This window comes from Vombatus ursinus, unplaced genomic scaffold (assembly GCF_900497805.2).
Source record: "Vombatus ursinus unplaced genomic scaffold, bare-nosed wombat genome assembly UNPS02015129.1, whole genome shotgun sequence".
In the NCBI taxonomy this organism is placed as follows: Eukaryota; Metazoa; Chordata; class Mammalia; order Diprotodontia; family Vombatidae; genus Vombatus; species Vombatus ursinus.
The window spans coordinates 5,221,046-5,244,993 of NW_020954907.1; the positions used below are offsets into that span (position 1 = coordinate 5,221,046).

Genomic DNA, 23,948 nt, shown 5'->3' on the forward strand with positions numbered 1-23,948 from the left:
CAGTTTAGCAAAACTAAAGTCTGGAAAAGTCTGATATTATATGCAGTGTTCCAACACTTATGTTCTCTCATCCCAGCAAAGAAGGGGATTGGAAGAAAAGACATTCTCATCTCTTCTTTCAAGTCAAGCTTGGCCATTATTATTTTGTATCATATAGTTTTAATTTATTGATCTTTCCATTTACATCGATGTCATGTGCATATTGTTTTCCTGGTTCTTATTTTATATCAGTTCATATAAATTTTCCTATGATTTTCTTATGTTTATCATATTCATCATTTCTTATAGCAGAATAATATTCTGTTACATTTTATGCCCCAACTTGGTTAGCCATTTCCTAATAATGGGCCTCTATTTTGTTTCCATTTCTTTGCTTCTACAAAAAAGCACTGCTATTAATATTTTGATGTATTTGGGACTTTTTTTTCTGTCATTGATTTCCTTGGTGTATATGCCTAGCAGTGGAATTTCTGGGTCAGAGTGGGTGGACATTTTAGTTATTTTTCTAACATAATTCCAGATTGTTTTCCAGAATGGTTGGGCAGATTCACTGATCACAGGTTCACAGAATATTAGTATCCTTGTCTTTCAGTGTCCCCTCCAACATTGACTTTCCCTCCAATTATTTGTCTTCCTTTTTTGCTGTAATGTGGTTTTATTTGTATTTATTACACAAATCTGGAATCTGTCTTGATAGGTCAGTGCCCAGACAATTTATGCGCTTCATAGTTATTAGAATGGAATTGTTTTTTCTGTTGTTCGTCTTGGTTTTTGTTAGCACTGTATAGAAATGCAAATGATTTTTGTGAATTTATTTTTTGTATCATATTGCTTTGCTGAAGCTATTCATTAATTTTCTCACTGATTTTTAAAAAAGTAAACCATTACATTATCTGCAAGTAGTGTTCTTAGCCACCTTAAACAGCATCTGTGGTCCTTTTCTCCTAAGGCTGTCAGAGCTTCCACTTCATGTATTGTGTAGAATGAAACCTTGGCTGACCCCAGTCATTAGGAGACCTGGATTCCAGTCTCAGCTGTGCCATTCATTAGCTAGGAAACATTGGACAATTCAGTCACCTTTTGTTTCCCTCTGTATTTTGAAAAGAAGCTGTAGAACTAGATGATCCCAAAGGGAGCTCTCTGTTCATTGGTGCTAGGCATGACCTTGTGTTTCTTTTTCTTCCTTGTGAGCAGTTTGCTGTCTCCATCCTAGCCTCAGTTCTAGATTATTGTGGGTGGGAATCTTTCTTCCCAGAATTAGAGTAAGAATAAACAGCCTGACCTGGTGGTATAATAAGTTAACATTGATGTAGCTCTTTTGTCTCATTTAATCCTTATCCAGGTAGGTGCTGTTATTATCCCCATTTTATAGATGAGGAGACTGAGACTGAGAGGTTAAATCAGTCCGTTAGCTAGCGTTGATTAGCACTTTGCTAAGTACCGGGAACACAAAGAGAGGCAAAAATCCTGTCCCTTTCGTCAGAGCTTACCATCTTTTCTTATTCATTATTATACATTATCTTCTTCTTATTGGAACAGCTTTAGTTTTCAGGAAGATTTGCTAATAAAATTGTCAAAGCCATAATAAAGATTTTTAAAAGTCATCATCCTTTTCTTTTATATATTCAACTATGCTGCAGAATTGCATGATTTTGAGTTGTGGTTCCTTTTCTGTCCAACGTGCAAGAGTTGCTGTGATCGCATGATCTAGGGGCCACTCTTCGGTTAGCCTAGTTCTTGGAAGATAGGCACACATTAATTTCACCTTTTACACTGAAGCCTGTCTCAGTTGATACTCTATTCTTAAAACCTTCAAAAACCCAAACTATCATGGTTGGCCAGTTTCAAAAACAAAATTAAACTGTTGGTGAAAAATAAGTGATTTTCGATGTAAGGGCCAGCTAAGGCATTTCTTTTTTTTTTTTTTTTTTTTTTTTTTTTTTAGGAAAGATTTGAAAGTTGTACCTACTGCATTTGGAATTATTTCTCTCTGTTAATTGCTGTCCACTAGAAGATTTGGTCTTTATAGTATCACATGCAACGTGATTTATCATAAAAGAAATCCCTCTGTGTCATGGAGGCATTACTGGTACAACAAACATGTTTTATAAGAAAGTGCTCCTCATTTTGCCTTCTTGTGCATGTCCTATACATAGCATATGCCTGTCTTGCTGATATAATTTTATACTAAGGGATTTTCCCTTTCTAAAATGTGATTGTGCTAGGACAAGAGATTGTACTTTTCATGAAAGTGTAGGCCTGCTACACACCAGCAGCACCAGGCAGTCTCACTCTGAGCAAGTGTTACATTGTCCATAGCATCTGGGTGCCAAGAGAAGCAATAGGTTCCTTCTTGCCTGAACACCTGCCCTTTGCTAGCCGGATTTTCTGTTTCATTCTTCTCAGGATTTGTTAGTGAAGCCCTTAGAGGTCAGGAAGCCTTTTTGAATAGTTTTTTGAAGAGTAGAAATAAGTTGAGGTAACTTAGAATTGGAATCTTTATACTAGTAAAGTCTGTAATAAAGCAGATGAGGAAAAAAAGGTTGTTAGAAGTTGGAATAGTAGAAAAGATGGTGGCTTTTGAGTACTTATCAAAATATATTTGCTAAAACTCTTTAGTAGCTTTGGATTAGTCAACAGCACGATCATTTTCTAATACCCAAAGAAATTGTACTTTAATAAACATTTTAAAATTGTTTTAATATTTATATTCTATTTAGTTTCCCATTTTCTGATTTATGTGTGTGAATCTGCCGGAAGGACTAGTTGGGATTAAAACAAATCTCTGGGTATATGATATGATATCTTGAAAAAGGGAGAGGGAGGATGGATGGATTCTTTGTTTTCTATGGGATTAGTCTCATTTCTTTGGTTTCACGTCTTCCTACCCCTCCCCCTCCCAACTCCCCCATCTAAACAACTTGTGGAAAAGACTGGAGAATATTTTAAGACTCAAGGAAAAAATACATCTGTGCTACCTTTACTGAAAGTTAAGCAACAATCAGCACCTTTATGTTTTTTCTTAATTTAATAAAAAGTATTTTTAAGGCTAGGCAATAAAAAGTAAAAATAAAACATTAAATCCTAACTTCTAGAGCATTATATTTATTTACATCTTAATTTTTCTGTGTGCTTTTCTAAGAACTTAGGGATAAAAAAATACAGATGTATGTGAAAACCTGTGTAAGAAGTGATTGAATAGGGTGGTTAGTAGGAGGTCAGAAGTTCCTAAATCCGACAGGCCTGTGCTAACTGCTCTCCTTGGTCAGTCTGGTTTTAGGTGGACCATGAAAGATTTAACATGGTCCTGTGGCAGCCTGTCTGCTCAGCAGACTGTTGTCTTTAAGAAAGAGTGTTATCTGATACGCCAGACTGGTTCAGGTTGCTCTAGTTTACACAAATTTAGTCCTTATTGCCAAGACTGCTAAACCTCAGCGAGGCACAAATGATACTTCCAAATGGACTTGGAGAGAGAGAGACATTTTGACCTTGGAGTGGGACGTAGATTATAATATTCATAAACCTTTTGGATTTTTCCACTTTAAATAGACAGTGCAATATTTTGCTGTTTGAATGAAATAACATCTCGTCATCTGTACTCGAATGTATTTTTCAACTATCTCTATTAGTACCTTAAGTGAATTTAATAAAGTTTTCAGTTACGTGTTTGTGAGTTGGTTTTAAAAAATATTCATTCAAGTAGGGTACTAGTAATACTTCATAAATAATGAAACTTCACAGATATATTCCAGTTCTGATTTGAAAAATGCCTGATATTCTGGGAGGGTAAAAGTTTGATGGAAATTGAAACTGTTTTCTTGGTAAACAGATAAAATGATTAAATGCAGATAAAATGATTAAAAGAATTAAAAAAATATGGTTAGATGTACATTTGTGGGGATTAGAAGCTAGTGTGTGAATCAGAATTTTCGAAGTATAAAGATTCTGTCCTAAATATTCCCCCTAATTTTTGATAAACTGAGATAATTACAGTAGTAATAGCTGACATTTACAGTTTTTGAAAAGTTACAAAGTACTTTACATACATTATAACATTTGAACCTAAAATATAATAAATACTGGCAGTGTAAAATTCCTTTAAAAATTTTAATGGGTGGTAATAGCTAATGTGAAACTTTGAAAAAATTAATGACTTTTGTGCACTAAAATTGGTTGATTCAAGAAGTTGAAAATGTTCAAAATGCAAAGCCTTTGGGAGGAGTGAGCTACTTAAGGAGGAAGATTCAGTTTCTAAAATAAAAATACTTGCTTGACATTGATTTGCATAGGAAATCTGTATTTTGATAGATTGTGTTGTCCTAAAAACAAAAATTGTCTGTCTTTAAATCAACTTTTTTTTTTATCTTAACAGATTCATGGAAATATGTGTTACTTTAATATTGCCTTGGAATTAATGAAGTGGAAATATAGATCAAAGCAATTTGGAGAAAATAGAAAACACAGTTTTATTCAGCAGACTCTCTTGAGGTAAGATAATGCCTATCATTAAAAAGTTAGATTTGAAGGTAGAAAACATTTTATTTTCAGCATAGTAAGCATTTAATAAATGTTTGTTGATTGATTGCTGTCTCAGTAATATGTGGAATAAATTAGTCATATCTAATGTCATTATGTTTATCTCCAAAAAAAGAACTATGTCTAATGTATTTCTTTAAATTTTAGATCATTGTATTTCAAGCAGATTTTCCTGCACTTATTGAGTTATTTCAGTAAAGTCTATTTATTGCTTCTTCATGTAATTTTATTCATTCAAACATTAGAGTGTAGGCATTAGGTACTGTTTAACTGCAAAGATTTTAACTTAAAAGATTAAAAACATATTTCCCCTTCTAAAGATAACCAAATTCAAATGGGCGCTTACTTTGAAATTTAATTATCTTTATATGAAATTTTTATGCTTTATATGTTAGGAACAAATATTAGACCTCTCCAAGCAACAAATTCAGAGTTTATAATTCATCACGAGCAGTAGAAATGATTATATTGAATATAGTAACTAGAGAATGTGAAGTTAATCTAAACTGTAGAATATTTTAGGTCAGTTTTGTTACTTTCAGATACATACAGAAATAGAAGCTATAGGCTAGAAGTCCAGAACATTGGGGATCAGCTTCAGATAACAGAAATAATTTGTGTTTAGCTTATTAGTAAATGATCCTTCTAAGACTGTTTTGGAAGTGTTTAAAATGTGTTAAGCTGTTACACACATTGGCTTTTATATTAACACAGCAGTGCTGTTATATGGACAATCATAGAAAAGTCAAGCTTATTCTCTCATGTCCCATATGAGTGAGAGAAGAGAAGTTCTCTGGTACCTGTTTGAACTAATGTATATGCTTATATTTTATATAATCATCATGACTTTAGCTATAACACTGCAAGGAATAAAAGAAACTCCAAGGAGTCTTGGTCACTGGCCATGGAAGGCTGAGGAATCTGAACGCAGTTCACTCACTTTCTGGATCTGGCTCCCTCTCTTGTCCTTTTCATTTAAAGCCTACACATTTCTTTTCTGCATGGAGAGGTTTTTTTTTTTTTTTTTAATCAGTCAATCAATAAATATTTGTTAAGTGCCTACTGTGTGCCAAGCCCCTGTGCTTATTTCCTAATTATATGATTGGGCGTGATTGTCATCAGAAACAGAGTTTCTAAGAATTGATCCTACAATTTAGCCAGTCACTCAGCAAATAGTTATTGTGCTGTGTATGAAAGATGCAAAGAAGTGACATCTCTGCCTTACAGCAATAGGTTTTTGGGGGAAAATAAGGCATTTCACAGCTTCAGGTGCTAAGTGGTAACTGTCAGAGGGGTACTGACAACTTAATAGGAGTTGCCCCTGGAGTATTCTGGGAGCATCTCCATAGAAGTTGGAATTTTAGCTTGGTCTTACAACATTTAGAAGAATGGTAAATGTGGTAGAGGGTATTTATAAGTGGGGAAAAATCTTAATTAAAGACTCATTTAGGGACAGAAAATTACAAATATATTTCCAGAACAGTCAGTTATCCAACACAGAACTCATTCCTCCCTCCCTCCCCCCCAGCTTACCCCTTGTCAGAACTTTCCTGCTTCTCTTGAGGGTACTGCCCTTATTCCAGTTACAGAGGTTCACAGCCTTGGAGCCATCCTTGACTTCTCACTCTGCCTCACCTACATATGCAGTCAGTTGCCCAGTTTCATCACCTTTACCTGTACAACAGTCTGGCATCCATCTTTTTCTCTCTATTAGGGCACCACACTAATTCATAGTCTCATCAGGTCTTGCCTAACCTCCTAATTGGTTTCCTTTCCCCAGGTGTCTCTCCCTTCTCCAGTCCATCCTCCACATAGCTGCCAGAGTGATTAGGTCATTATACAGATGTCAGCTATGACAATTGGATATGATTTGGATAGCCTTTTGAGAAGGCTATATTCATATGGGAACCTAGTTCTTAAGGGTGAGAATATAAGTAATTTTTAGGTGTATTGAGATCTTTATACCAGAGGGAGAATGTGCTTTTGATTCTTGAGTATGCTTCTTTTTTATGTGGCACTTGTGAAAGCTTGATTATATTATCTTTGCTTATTTTCCTCACTGAATAGTTCAGTTCATTAAGGATTTATTAAATGCCTACTATGTTCCAGGCACTATGCTAAACATGGAGTAACACAATGACAAGAATGAAATGATCTCTGCCCTCAAGGTGCTTTCATTCCACTAGGGGAAAAACAACATGTACAAAGATCTGTTAATACAACTGTCTCACATGGCCTGTGGTCTTCAAACTCCTTGCTTATCCAGACTATGTCCAATCTTAGGGGTTAACTCCAAAAGGCCGTATATTTTTTGTCGTCTTATGCCCTCTTTCCTACCCCAAGTTTTTATTCTGGGAAAATCTGTGAATATAGCTCATGTTTATTTCACACAAGTGGGGAAGAGGATCCCTTAATCCTGTACAGATATTACTCAGGACAATAAACGCAAATTGGGTAGAGAACTATTATAATTTATTCTCAGAGAAAATGTCACAGGCTCAAGAACTTCACAGAAACTTATACATAGATTTGGAAACACATAAAGCAGTGACAGTAGCTCTTGAACTCCCTTTAGAAGGACCAGAACCTGAGGTGACACCAGAATTTCAATGAAACTTCTGTCTTTAAAAAGATCTTACGTATGGTCCCTTCTGCACCGCTAGGGTTGCCCAGAAGTATGGACTCTTTTTCCCCAAACATCCCAGTAAGGCAAAGGCACAGCAGCCATTCCCATCAGACCTACAGTGTCAAGATTTGTATGCCAGAAGAGGCAGGTATGGCACAGAGGGAAGAGCACTAGATTTGGAGCCTGAAAACTTACCTGCGTTCAAATTCCTAGCCCTGTTACCGTAGGCCAATTGCCTCGGTTTCCTTATCTGTAATATGAGGGCCAGATGCCGTCTTCACTGTGATACTCTGAAATAAGCCATAGTATTAATAGAGGAAAGTAGGGTATAGGCATCCTGCTATGTCATGACTTTAGTCCCTTGTTGCTTCTCTAGCTGCAAGGGCCACTTAGGCAAACCTTCCCTCTCCACGAGCATGCTGCCTAGGAACTCTCCTATTATCTGCCCAGAAATCCAGATCTCTTGACTTTTGCACTTGGGGTTACTCTTGAAGTAACTCCTAAGGCTCGCGGTACCCAAGAAGTTTCCCTTTTGTGACTTAAATGCTGGATTATGCTTTTCATGCTGCCTAGGAACTCCACCTTAACTCTCTTCAACCCTTTTTGAAGGCTAGGGGTCCAAGAAGACATTGTTCATATGGGTGATCAGCTCATGCCTTTCTCTGACCCAGGGCAGTATCCTACTACTATCCTGACTGCTGCCGTCTCTTGGGGTGGAACTCTCATCTTTGACTGCATAGGTGAGCACATGCAGCTCTTCTGTACTCTCACCCAGAGGCAGCCATTATTGTCCCCTGAGCCTTGTGGGCATTTGAGAGGTCTTTGTTTTGTTTTTTGGGGGTCTGTTTCCTGAACTGAGAAAAAGTGAAAGGACCCAGGAAGGTTTCTGTACACACTTTTATAAGCCAGTCAAAGGTTGACTCCTGAAGATTCCATTTTCTGAAGCATTTGAGTAATCAAATCACCTTGGGAGTAGCCCCAGTCACTGTAACTTACTCCCTAGGATTTGGCAAGGAGTGGTTTCAAACTAACCAGTTCATTGTGGGGTAACTCCAATCACTGAGATTTAGCTGAAGTTGTCTTTTGTTATTTTCACAAGATGCCAGGGAGCTTGTCCAAACTCCAGAAGGAAGTGCTCAGCAGATGTTTCAGACAAAGTCTCATTGCCCTTGCGAGCTCATCAGGTTGAACAAGGGAATAGTGGAAAGAACACTGGCTCAATGTGGGAATTTGTTTTGCCTGATTCTGCACATTTGTTAGAAGGGTTTTTTTTCTCTTTTCATTGTGGGAGTCAGACAGAGAGAAAATGGATTTTTATTAATTAAAAAAATTAATTAAAAAAAGAGTGCTGCCTGTGGAGTGAAACATTACAGAGTTCAACTCCTACCTCTGCTAACCCTGTTGGGCAAGTTATAAACTCACACATACCTTAGTTTCCTTCTCTTTAAAGTGAAGGAATTGGATTAAATGTCCTCTTAGGCCTTTTCCTGCTTTAGATCAGTGACCCTGTGAATTGTGAACTCCCTTGATCAACCTCCTCCATACAAAACACATATAAAGAAATTTGCAGGAGAGGGATTAACAACACCAGGTGGGGGGGGGGGGAATTTGTAGACAGAGATACATTTTCACTTAGTCATTGAACTATCTCATGAAATCAGTAGTATAGATTTGGAAACTGAATATACAGTGTCACTTTTAAAGGTAAACATATAAATATTGGAAATTTAATGGAAACTTATCAGGTATATGAATCTAATTTGGGTTCCAATTTATGCTAGTTTGTAACTCAGTTGTTTAGTAATAATAAAGTTAAATGAGAGGGCAGATGAAGTCAAGTATGTAAAGGAATTTGCAAACTTTAAGAAAGCATCTAAATACAAAATATGATTATTGTTACTAAGGTGATCTCATTCTCATGTTTTGCTCAGGTTCACCCATTTTGTTCTCCAGCCAATATATTGTTTTCTTGTAAGTGTTTATAGATCATTTTCAGTGATACAAGTGTGAATGCCTTGTAAGGAGGAGGCTTGGCTGGTGTTCTTAGAGATTATTATTAATATTGATATTCTGTTGGATGGGACCTATGATTTCATTGGAGTTGGGAACTCCAATGGAGCATTTTTCTCTTCCAATGCAGATCTTCATCTTCTCTGCAAATTATGTTTTAGGGAGATGCCCAGGATACTGAGAGATGTAGTGACTCGCCTGGGTCACACAGGCAGTGTGTGTCTGAGGTGGGACTCAAACCCAAGACTTCCCCAATTACTGTTGTTGAGGTCATCTTCGTTGGAATCCAGCTTGGAACAATTCTGGGGAAAGTCACTGTCCTCTTATTATTTTCTGTGGAATGGCCCGTGACTTTTTTCAGAGGTGTATTAAATGACTGGCTTCTGTAGCTGAACCAAAGAATTAGGATGTAAGGTCATCCTCTGTAGGCTCACTGTGAGCAGCCTTCAGATGATATCAGTAGCACATTTGCTGACAGGAGGGACATATACCTTGTTCTGTTACCGTGAGATTTTTGTCTCCTCTGCCAGGGTCATGTATTTTCCTAGGTTTTTTGTTCCATGTAGCTGTGGAGATTGAGTATTTGGTATGCTGTGATATTTAAAATGTTCTTATGTTTTTGGATCATTGTTTTATGCAGACAGCTGTGGCAGCTGGATGGAATAGTGGATAGAATACTGGAATGGGAGTCAGGAATACCCAAATAGAAGTACTATTTCAGATACTTAATGGACATTTGCTATGGACATATTTCCTAGCCTCTCTGTACCTCAGTTTCCTTATCTATGAAGTGATGGGTTTGGACATAATGACCTGTAAGGTTGTTTTCAACTCGATAAATCTGTGATAGTAGTCTCATTCTAATATGGTGTATTGGTTAAACTCTATATTTGTAGTATAAGAATTTATCATCTATGAAAGACTTGAGAAGTGCTAAATTTTTATAGCCTTCTGTTATGTGTCACAGTTTCTACTGTTTCCTTGTATAATCTACATTGACTACTAAGTCTTGGCTCCTTAAGGAAAACCTGTCTATAGCTTTTGGTTGCGGAGACCTGGTCACAAATTGCCATCGTAAACCCTCTGTTTCCGCAAACAACTCCTCATGAATTAGCCTCTTTTATATTTCTGTAAAGCTTATTTATTGTTAGTTGAGTTCATGCAGATGTTGTCCCTTTTGAATCTGAGCTGTTTTATAGACTCCATACAGAGAAAATCTACCTTCTGTTACATTCTGCAAGTCCAGTGGTGTGTACCTGTTATCAGACTTTACTATTGTTGGGTGAAATGATGCCTTTTTGACCGTGTGTGTGTGTGTGTGTGTGTGTGTGTGTGTGACACAGAGAGAGAGAGAGCATGCACATGCCTCTTTTATCAAGCTATTAATTCTCTTCTCATAACTTTCTTGCAATCTCATTTCTTTCCCCAATTTTTTTGTCTACTGCTCTTATTGATTTTTAAAGTCATGTTTTTGCCCTTTTTAAAAAGCTTTCTTTAGCTCTTTTAGGAATTCTTGTTGGGTTTGTGTCCAGTCTGCATTTTTTCTTTGAGGTTTTGCTTGTGGTTTTTCCATGTCATTGTCTTCTTCTGAGTTTGTGTCTTGAGTTTCCCTTTCACCTTAGTCGCTTTTTATGGTCATTCTTTTTTTGTCATTTACTCACTTTCCGAGCTTATTTTTTGACTTTGAACTTTATGTTCACCTCTTGGGGGAGGCAGGGGAGGAGATGACTGGCCTGAGTTTCTGTCTGTTATGTCCTCCTTTCACAGTACGGTCTAGAGGTCTGTAGGCTTTCGGTGCCTCCAAAGCAGTGTGACTTGGGGAGAGGTCTGGTTACTACTTTCTTGGGCTACATTCTTGTCCTTACCCAAGGTAGGGCTCCTGCTCCTTTGTGACTGTGATTGCTCTTCTCTGCCCTGGGACTGTGACCCAGAACTGGATAGTGGGTGACAAAGCTGCCAAATATTGTCGGATCTTAAACTCAGTGCTAAAACAGGGGTCCCCTGGGAACTGTTTCTGGCCAGATGTTCAGTCTCCTTACCATCCCTGGGGGCTGGGGTCATACCTCCCAGCTGCTGCTACCTGCCATTGTCACTACCGCTAACTAGTGCCTCTTCTGCCTTGGCCAGCCCCAGCCTCAGTGTCTGCGGACTTCTCCTGTCTTCCGAAGTTTCCCTAGGCTGGAAAAATGACTCGCTGTGACTTTTTCTTGCCTTTCTCACTCAAGATTCCGTTTGATGTTTTCTGAGGTCATTTTGTAGGAGAAATTTTGGGAAAGGTTTGGCAGTTATGATCTTTCACTTTGCCATCTTGACTACAGATATCCATCTTGTTCCAAAAGTATTTGTGCAGTTTTTTTGACCTGTTTGTCATGTTTTAAGAATGTCTCTAAGTCTTCTTTCTCTTTTTTGGTGTAGGAGCCTGAATTTTTTTTTTATAATTGCTTTAGGGTTATGGATAATATCACGTATGCTTTTGTTTAGCTGCTTTTCAAGTCTATTTATGGTCCATTTTTACAATCCCAAAGCACTATATGAATGCATTCTTCCTATTTGTTTTCAAACATTTGTCTTCACACATTCATTTACATCCTTGCGAGTTTTTTTTTTTTTATCCTGAGTGTCCTGCTTGGAAGAGACCAAGATATTTGTAGATACTACTCTCATCTATTGGTGCAATGTAACCTACAGATTCAAGCTTGCAGTCTTCAGTCTCTATTCTTCCCTGTCATACATTTAGAATTTGACACTTAACCAAGGCTGAGTGATGTTTTGATATTGTTGAAGACTGTGAATTGAAGGAGCTGTTTAATTAATTAATTAATTTGTTTGTTTGTTTGTTTGTTTTTTTTAGGCAACTGGGGTTAAGTGACTTGCCCAGGGTCACACAGCTAGTAAGTGTCAAGTGTTTGGTCTGAGGCCAGATTTGAACTCAGGTGCTCCTAACTTCAGGGCCGGTGCTCTATCCACTGTGCCACCTTGCTGCCCCTTAATTTATTTTTTAGTAGATGGATCAGTAAAATTTGATATTTTTTTTGACAGGATGTTTCGGTTCAACTCCTATAATTTAGAAGACATAACGCAATTCTCAGGTAACAGATTTAAGACTAGACAGAACCATTGCTGTCATTTTTATCTCCATTGTCATTGCCTTATTTTGTCCCATGAAATGTGACTATTTTTAGACCTTGTTTAATTTAAAATTACATAGAATTCATCTAGTTTGACAAAGGTTAAATTCAAGTAAACTCATTAGCTAGAAATCAGAATTCGAACAGGAATTGGTGACGTCTTGAGATTTAAAATTTTCCCTGGCTATTCTAATCTTTTAAGTGGTAGCAAGAGAACAACCAAACTTGGAAATTTAATATTGTTTAAATAGAGATGGATGAAAGACAGTAAGGTGCTTTAGCACCTTATTATGCCATAGGCAGGCTTAGGAAATCATTCCATATTAAGAATATTTGACAGAACATTTGTTGATCATGTATGTCTAAAGTTACTTTGGATGAACTTCAGAAAATAGTTATGGATTAGTGTATAAGGAGCTTGTTTGTGATTTTTTTAGAGCAGAGTTGGCAGACTTACCTTCAGGGAGTGGGAAAAAAAGGCTTTTGACATTTTCAAATAAAATTTTAGTGTATTTATAAATGTAAAAACCAGTCTTAATCTACCCCCCTCCAACCCCTACCAGTGGTTGGGCTGGGTTTGGCCCTCAGGCCGTTGTTGGCCATCCCCATTCTATAATATCTTTTGAAGGAGTCTGTTGGTGAGGTTTAAGAAAGCCAAATATGCTAATGCTCAAAGAAGGGGTGAACAGCACCTTTGAAAATTCATGCAGGACTATCATGGAAAGTTTTAGACCGGAGGTTTTTTCCCCAGACACCAACCTCCCTATGTTACTTTTGTTCTTTTTTGACACGGCCCATGTCACTTTCTGCTTAGAGAGGATACCTGGCATAGTGGATAGCTGGCTGCCCTTGGATTTAGAAAGTTCTGGCTTCAAGTCCTTCCTCTGCCACATTAGCTTCATGACCATGGGTAAGTCACTTAACTTTTTAGTGCCCTGTGGAATCCTCTAAGACTTGAGTTACGAAGGAGTCAGTTGTCTGCATTGGTAGAAGGAGTTTCCATGCTGGAAATTCCCTATGCTTCTGAAATCACAGTTCTAGACCCAAAAAAGTTATCGTAAGTGTCATCTCAAGCCTATTTTAGCAGTACAGCTTCTAAGTTGACTATGACTGCTGATAATCTCCAGCATTATCCCACTGCATTGGGGATACTCTTTTAGACTTTCTGACCTAAGATTTGGACTAGATTGATGTCTTCTGAGATCTGTTCCAACACTAAGACTGTGATTCTCTGAACCTCTTTAGGAGTGACAAATAACAGCATAGAGATCAACAAGATCAGTGTGAAATAGAATGCATAGGGAGGGTCTGGTTAAATGATGGACTAGAAATGGGTATCCCTTATGATCATGGCAGTTAAAACTTCTCTGGTCTTTGGCCAGAGGAAATCCTTAGAAGTTCCTTGCTTTGTGAGGGCCCAGAAGTTTTCACATCATGTACAGAACTAGATTTTGCTTATCAGATATGACCTGCAAAGATTTAAAATTAACTTAAGGTTGAATATAAAATAATAAACCATGTTAATAATATAAATGATAAAACTATATGATCATGCCAATATAGTCAATCTATCACTGTAATCTGATTATACCAATATAATTATTTAAATAATTTGCACAAATATAGACCTAAATAATTGGAAATACCTTGATGCTCATGGGTAGGTCAAGCCTAATATACTAAAAATGACAGTACTACCTAAATTAATTTACTTTATTCAATGCTATTCCAACAGAACTCCCAAAAGAATATCTTGTAGTGCTAGAAAGAATAACAAAATGTATACAGAAAGAGTAAAAGGTAAAAAATTTCAATAATGACAAAAAGTGGGAAGGAAAAGGTCCTATCGGTGCCAGATCTCAAACTTTATTACAAAGCAGTAGGCATTAAAATGATTTGGTAGTTAAAAAAAAAAAAAGAGGTCAGTCAATAGAACAAAGTAGGTACATAATAATACAAACAAGCACAGTAACCTAGTGTTTGATAAACCCGAAGACCCTATTTCTTGGGGGAGGGACTCAGTATTTGGCAAAAACTGCCAGAAGACTAGACAGCAGTCTGGTAAAAATTAGGTTTAGACCAATATCTCACTGTACATACCAAGATAAACTCTAAATGTATATGTGACTTCAATATAAAAAAAAATCATCCATTAGAGGAACAAGGAAGAAATGACCTTTCAGATCTATAGATGGGGAAGAATTCATTACTTAGCAAGTGATAGAATCACAGAAGGTAAAATGGGCAATTTGGGTTACATAAAATTATAAAGTTCCTTCACTAATCTAATGTAGTAAAAATTGGAAAGGGAACAGATAACTGAGGGGAAAATATCTTTGCAGTAAGTTTCTCTTTAAAAGTGTTATATCTAAGATACATACATACATACATACATACATACATACATATACACATACATATGTTTATATATGTAAATTAAAAATATATGTATGGAACTGATGAAAATTTGTAAGGCTAATCGATGAATGGTCAAAGGATACGAACAGGTAGTTTTCGAAGGAATAAATATGTTAACAACCGTGTGAAAAAAATTCTCCAAATCACTTGATAAATTAGAGAAATACAAATTAAGGCAACTTTGAGTTTCCACCTTATACCTGTCAGATTGGCAAAGATGATAAAAGATGAAAATGGCAAATGTTGGAGAGGCTGTGGGAAAATGGATATACTAGTGTACTATTGGTGTTGCTGTGAATTGGTCTGGCCATAAAGTTTGACCCACTACTAGGCCCACACCCCCGAAGAAATCAAAGACAAATTTAAAAAATCTGTATGTATAAAAATATTTTAACAACTCTTTTCATAGTAGTTAAAATTTGGAAATTAAGGGGGTATCTTTCTAATAGGTAATTGCGAAACAAATTTTGGTCTGTGAATATAACGGAATAATATTGTGCTATAAGAAATTACGAAATGGAGAGTTTCAGAGGGAATAGGGAAGACTTTTGTGCACTTATATGGGCTAAGTGAGCAGGACTAGGAGAACAATGTATATGACTACAATATTATAGAGAAAAACAGTTTTGAAAAATTTAAAAACTGATCAACACAGTAATAAATCCCGAATCTAAAACAATGAAGATGAAACACATCACTCACTTCCTGACAGAGAGGTCATGAACCTGAAATGCAGGCCAGAAAAGCCAGGAGAGATGGAGATGAAGAGGGAGAACATTGGGAGGACAGCCAATGAAAATGTCAGAAGCCCAAGAGATAAAGTGTCTTGTTCATATAATTGCAAGGAGGCCTGTGTCACTGGGTCACAAAGTACACTGTGTATGGGCGAGGATAGGGTTGGAGGGTATAAGGTATAAGGAGTCTGGAAAGGTAGGGAGGCAGATTATGAAGGATTTTATAATTGAACACCAAATGGAGGATTTTATATTTGATCCTGGAGGTGATAGGGAGCCACCAGAGCTTATTGAGTCAGGGGGTGGGAATGGGGTGGTATAGCCTGACACGATCAGACCTGTGCTTTTAGAAAGATCACTTTGACAGCCAAGTGGAGGATGGATTGGATGGGGAGAGACATGAGGCAGGAAGACGAATTAGAAGGCTTTCACAATAGTCCAGGTGAGAGGTAATGAGAGCTTGAACTAGCCCGGTGGCTATGTGACTGGGGAGAAGGAGACGTATATGTTTGACAAGATTTTGTAGTGAATTGTCTATGTAGGGTGAGTGAGAGTGAGAACTTGAGATGGTACTGAAGTTGCAAGCTTGGGTGACTAGGATAGTCGTACAATCTATAGTGACAGAGCTGTGCAGAAGTAGGGAGGGTAGAAAAAGAGGCAAGGGAGAAAAAGAATGAATTTAGTTTTGTATAGTTTGAGTTTGAGATGTCTATGGAACATCTGTTTTCCAGTTATCTGAAAGATAGTTGATGATGTGGGACTCAGGAAAGAAACTTGGTCAGGATATATGTAGATCTGGAGCTTATCTGTATAGAGATGATAATTGAACCCATGGGAGATGATGAGATCACCAAGTGAGATAGTAGAGGAGTGAACAAAAGGGAGGCAGGCCCCAGGAAAGAGCTTTGAGGATATCCAAGTAGAAGGTACCTGTGGGGAAAAGCTGGGCAGCAGTCAGTCAGCCATGTGGCAAGAGGACCTGGCTGGCAACTGGATGGGAAGTAAAATGTCCCTGAGGACAGGAATGCATAATTTTTAAAAATTTGTATTTCCAGTGCCGTGTTAGGTGTTTAAAAATGCTTATTGATTGGTTGAGAAAAAACACTGGATTTTCTGAGGAGTAGGTAACTTAATCTAAGACATGAGTTATAGTGGATAGAAGTCAGATTAGAGGTTTTTAAGATGAGATGTTGTGGTGAAGAAGTGTTGGCAGCAGGTGAAGGTATTTGACTATAGGGAGAAAAACATTTTGAAGAGTCATCTAGATTTTGATGGGTTATACCTCAGTTCACAGTACAAGATTACATGTGCTACAGTTTTTAAATACCACAATGAAGAATTCTCTTTACCTAAATTACATGTGGTTGAACAGAGGGCAGGACAAAATGTCACTGGTAAGCTGAGATGTTAAATGCTAATAAAAATAGGAGAATTTGGAAGAGACAACAAGCAGTTCAGTGGAAGATAATCAGGGCTAGTGCAAAGATTGTGGTTGTAGTTAAATAGGCAGATACTCCATGGGTTTCATTAATTTTTTTCTCCAGATAGTGACTTTTATTTTCCTTGGAAACAATTGGATTTACTTGAGAATTTTTCCTGACCAGTAGGAGAGCTGGTACTTATACTCACTATGCCACTTATAGTGCTGTGGGTCTGTGCCCTTTCTGTTCATTCTCTTAAGGTACTTGTTCACTAGCCTAGATCACTGTAGGATTTTAGACATCCCAAATCAGATATGGACCCCAAAATCCTCCCAGAATTTCTTATTTATAAAATGAGGAGGTTGGTCCAGTGTTATTCTAAAATGTTCTTTCTAAGACTCACTGTCATTCTCTACAGTGTTCCAAATCTTTTCAGCTCATGAGGCTTCAGCCCTATCTCACTTCTGTTCTTAACATTTTTCAGCATTTTGCCTTGCTTTTTACTGAAATTGAGGCCATGCTATATAAGCTCTCTCATCTTTCTTCCCATGTATTTAAAACATCTCTTTATTTACCCATCTTGTCTTTGAGGAAGAGATGATTCTTCTGGCTGGGACTAATTCTTCTAACAGGCCCTTTATCTCTTCTCCTTTCTGGTTCTTCCTGGACTAGGTTCAACCAGTTCCATCTCTCTAGTTCATCTGAAAAGCATATGGTACAGTAGGAAGAGTGTTGGATTTGGACTCTTATGATCTGAGTTCAAATTCTGATTTTGTTCCTTACTATCCAAATGACTGTGGGCAAGGCACTCTAGGTCCTCAGTTGCCTCATCTGTAAAATAAGGTTGGACCAGATGACCTCTAAAGTCTTTTATTTCAGAATTGGAAGGGATTTTAGTGGCCATCTAGTCTAATCAGTACTAAAAGTATCACTATACCATGACCAATAAATGGACATCCAGATTCTGCTTGAAGGGTACATGATGAAGGAGAATCTACTGTCTCATGAGGTGGCCCATTCCATTGTTGGGTAGCATCGATTGTTAGGATGTTTCTCCTTACTTCAAGGTTCTCTTTGCCTCTTTGCAGTTTCTACCATTGAATGAATAAAAATTGAATGAAAAAGAATTTAAGGATCATTTACTATGTGTCAGGCTGTGCTAAGCCCTGGGAATATAAATGCAAGCAAGTAAGATCCTGCCCTCAAAGAGCTTATATTCTTTTTTTTCCTATGTATAAAATTTTATTTAAAACCATCTGAAAGTAAAGGAAAAGTAAAGAAAAAGCAGTGACACAGCTTTCAATCATTAATGATCTCCAACAATGGGTATGTTATCATCCACATAGGAAATGTTGAGGTGTAACATAAATTAGAACCAGATTAAAACAAAAAGTTATCAAGAATCAAAAACACACTTATCTTTTTTTTAGGAGAACCTTCAAAGAATCTAAAATGTCTAAGTAGCTTTTATATGTTAGCCTTGAGTTTTTGCTTATTTTTAAAGGGTTAATTCTAATGTCTAGCTCTGTTAAATTTTATAAATTAACAATTATCATAGAAGTTGGATTGTAGCCAGCTTCTTTGTAGATGGCACTTACACAGGACAACAATTAGCTGGTGGGAGGTATGGAGAAAGAGAGGATAGAGGAAATTAGAATAAAAAAATAGACTGGAAAAACAAAAATTGGGTTAAGGAATCTGATACCACAAGAATGTGGCATGAAATTATATACATTATGTGCAATTTCATGCAAGGAGCTTATATTCTAATAAAGGAAGCCTGCACATAGAGAAAATTGGGGGCTAAAGGTGGGGTGAATTGGTCTGGAAAGTCATGGGGAAGGTGAGAGCCACAGGGCAACCAATGGACTGTCTTTCTGAGGAATGATGATGTTGGATTGATTACTATAATGGGAATTGGAATTTAAAAAGTTGGGGAGGGACCCAGGAGAGTAGAGTGTCCTTAAGCGTGGCATAGAAATGGCCGGGGGATCAGGAAGTGGTTTGAGACACCAAACCTGTGTTTGAATGATCACCAATCAAAAGCTAGGTTCTCAGGTCAGAGCTTGGATTCAGGCAGGAGAAGGAGGATAGAGGGTAGGCAGCTCTCTCTGGGGCCAAACAGAACAAGTCTGATTTTTCCAGATGACCCCTCTTCAGATACTTGAAGGGGACCATCATTTCCCCAGTAGTCTCTTTATATTAGGCATCCTTTTTTCTACTTGCTCTGCCCTGTGCTGGACATTTCTTCATTTGTCTGTACCTAGAATACACTGCTCTTCATCTCTGACTAAAAGACTCCCTGGCTTCCTTCAGGGCTTGGCTCAAATGCCCTCTCCTAAAAGAAGCCCAAGGCCTGTCCTGGTCCCTGAAATGCTGATGCTCTCAGCAGCCTCTCCCCACTCTTTCTGACCCCCAAGCAGACCAAAACCAAACCCCTGTGCATGTAATCCAGCAGGCTGAATTGCCTTGGGAAATTGCAAAGCACTCACCGCAAGCTTCCCATCCTAGCAAAGACCTATTTTTTCAGTACAAATATTTTACTGTAGTGCCCTAAGGCAGCAAGTCCTGGAATACTCCTGCCCCAAAGAACTACAAATGAGCCTCACAGAGAGGAAAGTGGAAAAGTGCATGGAAGGTGGAAGCAGTTTGTAACATGAGGAAATCTGAAGAATGGGAGTGACATTTGTCAAGTGAAGTCAACAAGCATTTATTAAGTACTAAGCAATGGAATTCAAACAGAAGCTGAAGCAAAGATAGTTTCTACCCTCAAGGGGCTTGCATTCTAAAGGGGGAAGACAACTCATAAAAGTTAGCTGAAAAGCAGTTGGGGGGGGACCTGAGTAGAGAAAGTCTGGTGAGTCAGGAGTATTGTCTGCAGAGGCATGAGGGCGTGGCTAGCCTGGGCATCCTTCTTAAAATTGAGGTTCTTCAAGGAACCAGCCTATCAGAAGAGCGTTCCGGGGCAAAGGGTACTTCCATTGTGTGAAGTTCAGGGGTGGAGTGAGTTTCAAGGATGAAGAGGTTTCTATAGCATGGTAGAGGAAGTCTGGAGAGTCAGGAGTGCAACCTGGAGAGGTGGTCAAAGAATTTTATGACTGAAAGAGAAGATGGATTACAGATCTTTGCAATGTCAGGAGAAAGCAAAGAAAGCCTCTTATACATCAGGTGGACATCATTAAATGTTTGCAGGACATAAATGAAAGATCTATGAGATTATGGATTGATTTGAGTATTTTGTAATTACTTATCTGAGTTTATGTTGTTTCTCTCCAATAGAACATAAGATTCTTGAGGCCAGGGACTGTTTACTTTTTGTTGTTGCATCCCCAGTACCTAGGACAGTGTCTGCCACGAGTGGAAGCACATAATAAATAAATGCTTTTTTGAGTAAACCAATGTGTGCATATGGCATGGACCCAAGGCCCTCAACTATCCTGGTTGCTTTCCAGTTCTAAATATTTGATTCTCCAAAGTTTGTAATTCTACCAACTCCTCTCTTCATATAAATGTTCTTATTTTCCTGGCCAGACTTCTCAAGCCCCTACCTCCTTAATCTACCATTCCACCTCACACCTTCCTTTGACTGTCAAAGTTCTTGAAAAAGTAGTCTACAATCACTGCTTCCACTCTCTCACTCCTCAGTTCTTTCTAAACCCTGTGTAGTCTGGCTTTGTGTCTCATCATTCAGCTGGAACTGTCCTTTCCCAAGTTACCACTGATTTTTAAAAATTGCCAATCAGTGTTGTTCTTCCCTAATCTTATTGTGGCATTTGACGCTGTGGATCACCTCCTTCTGAATGTTTTTGCCTCTCTAGGTTTCAATGACAGTGATCTCTACTGGTTTTCCTATCTGGCCTACTGCTTTGCCTCACCCTTCTTTGCTAGTTCCTCATTCATGTAACTCCCACTTCCCATTAGTGTTCCTAAAATTCTGGCCCAGTTCCCCTTTACTTTTTGCTCTATGCTATCTCATTTGGTGGTCTCATCATTTTTCATGTGTTCATTTTTTAAAGATATTCTTTTGAACCTATATGTTTGTTAAGCCATAGTGTGCCAAAGATAAGTGTTACTTTTATGTGAGATTCTTTCCAGGATGGATTAAAATCAGTATAGCTGTACAATTGTGTGACATAGTATTAGAAGGATTTAACAGGCTTCATTGTCTGTCTTAAAAATATGTATTAGACAGCAAATAACAGCAGAGGTAGAATGATGGAATGGAAAGGAAACTGAGTTTGGAATCAAGACCTGGGCTCAAATTCTTGCTCTGCTTCTAACTACCTGTGTAATCTTGAGCAAAGTACTTACTGGGCCTCATTTTCCTCTTCTGTAAAATGAAGGGTTTGGAATTAAAGGATTACCGAAGGTCGCAGAATAGGAAGGAACCTCAGAAACCATCCAGTCCAACCTATACCTGAAAAACAGTCCTTTCTTTGATAGAACTAGCAGGTAGTCATCTGCCTTTTTTTGAAGACCTCAGGTAAAGAAAATTAATTACCTTCTGAGCCAGCTGGTTCCACTTTTGAACAGTTCTAATAATTTACCTCACTGTCTTTTATACCCCCTGTTCCAAGTTCTATCTTCTCAGTCTGAGAACAAGTCCTTTTTCCATCTTCAAATCCTTGAACATAGCTATAACTTGTTTCTTCTGAGTCTTTTCTTTTATGGCCAAACACCTCCACTTCCTTTAGCCAGTTCTCACAGTGCATGGGCTTAAGGCCCTTCACCCTCCTGATCGTCCTCCTTTGCACATTCTTTAGTATATCACTGTCCTTCCTAAAATACAGTACCTAGAATTGAACTGAATATTCCAGTTGTGATCTTATCAGGGCAACAGAGAAACAGCAAAACTGTTATCTCCCTATTCTAGGACACTATTCTCTCTCTCTTTTTTTAATACATCCCCAAATTGCATTAACTTCTTTAATTGCTTTATCACGTTGTTGAGTCATGGAGCGTTCAATCCACTAAAATCCCAAGATCCTTCTTAGATGAATTACTCACTAGCTAAATTTGTCTCATATTATTCTCATGGTATTGAATTTTTAGCCCCAAACATATATGACTTTGTGTTTATCCTTAGTAAATTTAATCTTATTAGCATCGGCCTGACATTTTAGCAATATATTTGGGGCTCCTTAATGTAATCCAATGTGTTAACTCCCCTCCCAATTTTTGTTTTCTATATATTTCATGGGGATGTCATAGAAAAGTCTTAATTGTGTCTCTGTATCCCATATTCTTAGCACAAGACCTGGCACAGAATAGGTGTTTCTCATATGCTTGTTGAATGAATGGATATATCTATGTCCTTATCCAAGTCATTGATAAAACTGTTAAACAGCCTAGGAACAGATGCAGATGCCAGGGTCATTCTGCTGGTTATGGCTTTCCAATTGACTGCTCTTTGAATCTAGCCAAGTGATTAGTTCAAAATCCACCTGGTTGTACTATTTATGTAGTTCATACTGCCGTATGTCTTTTACACAAGAATGGCTTGGCCAGTCTTTGTCAGCTGCTCTCCTAAAATCTCGGCAAACTAGATCTACAGCATTCCCCTAACCAAGCAAACTAGTAGTACAGTTAGAAAAGGAAATGAGGTTAATTTGGTAATTTCTCTTCATGATGAAATCATTCAGTGCCTCCCCCCTGCAGAGATTATCCGACTTATGCATTTTGCAGATAAGTAAATTGAAGCTTAGTCTGGGGATTTCATTTGCCCAGAGTAAAACAGGTAATGTAGTAAGTGGCAGAATGAGTATTGAACCCAAGTGTTCTGATACCAAATTCAGTGTTCTTTCTACTGCACCTCTCCCCCGCACCCATACTACCATTTTCTTTACTAAATGCTCACTCGCCATTCCTTTAACAACATGTTCTAGAATTTTGCCAGGTATCAAAAAGCTTACTGGTCTGTTGATCAAGAATCTGTTCTTTTCCCATTTTTGAAAACCAGGGCATAATTTACATTTCTCCAGTCCCATGTATAGTACCTCTCCTATTCTCCACAGTCTTTCAAAGAATGACTGTCAGCCGTGACAGTCTTTACAGATGTGTCATATGATGCCAAGGAGTGATATTTTGCATAAACACCTATTTCAGAGACTATTTATTTTCCAAACTTGAATGTGTCCTGTAAAGCAATGAAGGATACAACTGTACCTTGATACACATTGATGCTTTTAATAGGGAAGTGGGATAGCTTATATATCATTTTAGTTGAAATGAGAAGGAGATGGATTCACTTATCTATTGATATAGCACATTCTGGTTCAAGTATAGCTGTCTGGTTTTAGGCTTTCTGGGAAAAAAATTGAACTAGCATATCATTCAGTCCTTTCTAATTCAACCATTCTTTATAAGGAATAATAAATTATAATTCTCTTTTCTAGGTATATGTTTTATCATTGAGTAAGTTTTTACACCCTTTCATTTGCTTGTATAAATAATATTCTCTCTAGATAACCAGCCTATAGTGTTTATATATAGTAGGCTTGTACCGTATTTCAGTCTATTAGTTTAGTCACAAGACATTTTTTTCTGCATAGAGAGATATGACTTGCACTCATAACTTCTCTCCTTCATAGAATTATAGGATCTTCAAATTAAAAAGAGCCTCAGAGTTCATATAGCTTACACAGACTTTTATATAGATCTGACATTGATAGAACCTAATTAAACAACCTTGATGGTATATACTATGAATTATTCATAAAGTAAGGATAAAGATTAAAGGGAATATATAGGATTAATTTTTGAGGGTGGTGGTGGTTGATTATGACTAATATTGATCAAATACATGTAAATTTTAAGGTACTATCTCAAAATTATTTGGAGCAATAAAGAAGACACTGGGACTAGAGTTCAAATATATGCCACCAGTTAGTTATATAACCTCGGGCAAATCATTTCATCCTTTTTGCTTCAGTTTCCTCACATGTAAAATGAACAAGTTGGACTTGATCTCAGAAATCTCTTCCAATTCTAAAAATTCTGTCTCCTGTCAAGTGATGTGGTCACTAATGTAAATAAAATGAAATGTGTAGAATAAAGAATTTATTGAAACATCTGC

The 23,948-nt window shown here is 37.6% G+C and overlaps 1 protein-coding gene across 1 annotated transcript in view; it reads left to right on the forward strand.

Annotated features, from left to right (window-relative positions):
• Positions 1 to 23,948, forward strand: part of BMPR1A (bone morphogenetic protein receptor type 1A) — a 125,543-nt gene that overhangs the window by 50,731 nt on the left and 50,864 nt on the right. The window contains exon 2 of the mRNA XM_027846334.1: positions 4,373 to 4,488. The gene's annotated coding sequence lies outside the window, so the exon portion shown is untranslated. The remainder of the gene's footprint in view (positions 1 to 4,372; positions 4,489 to 23,948) is intronic.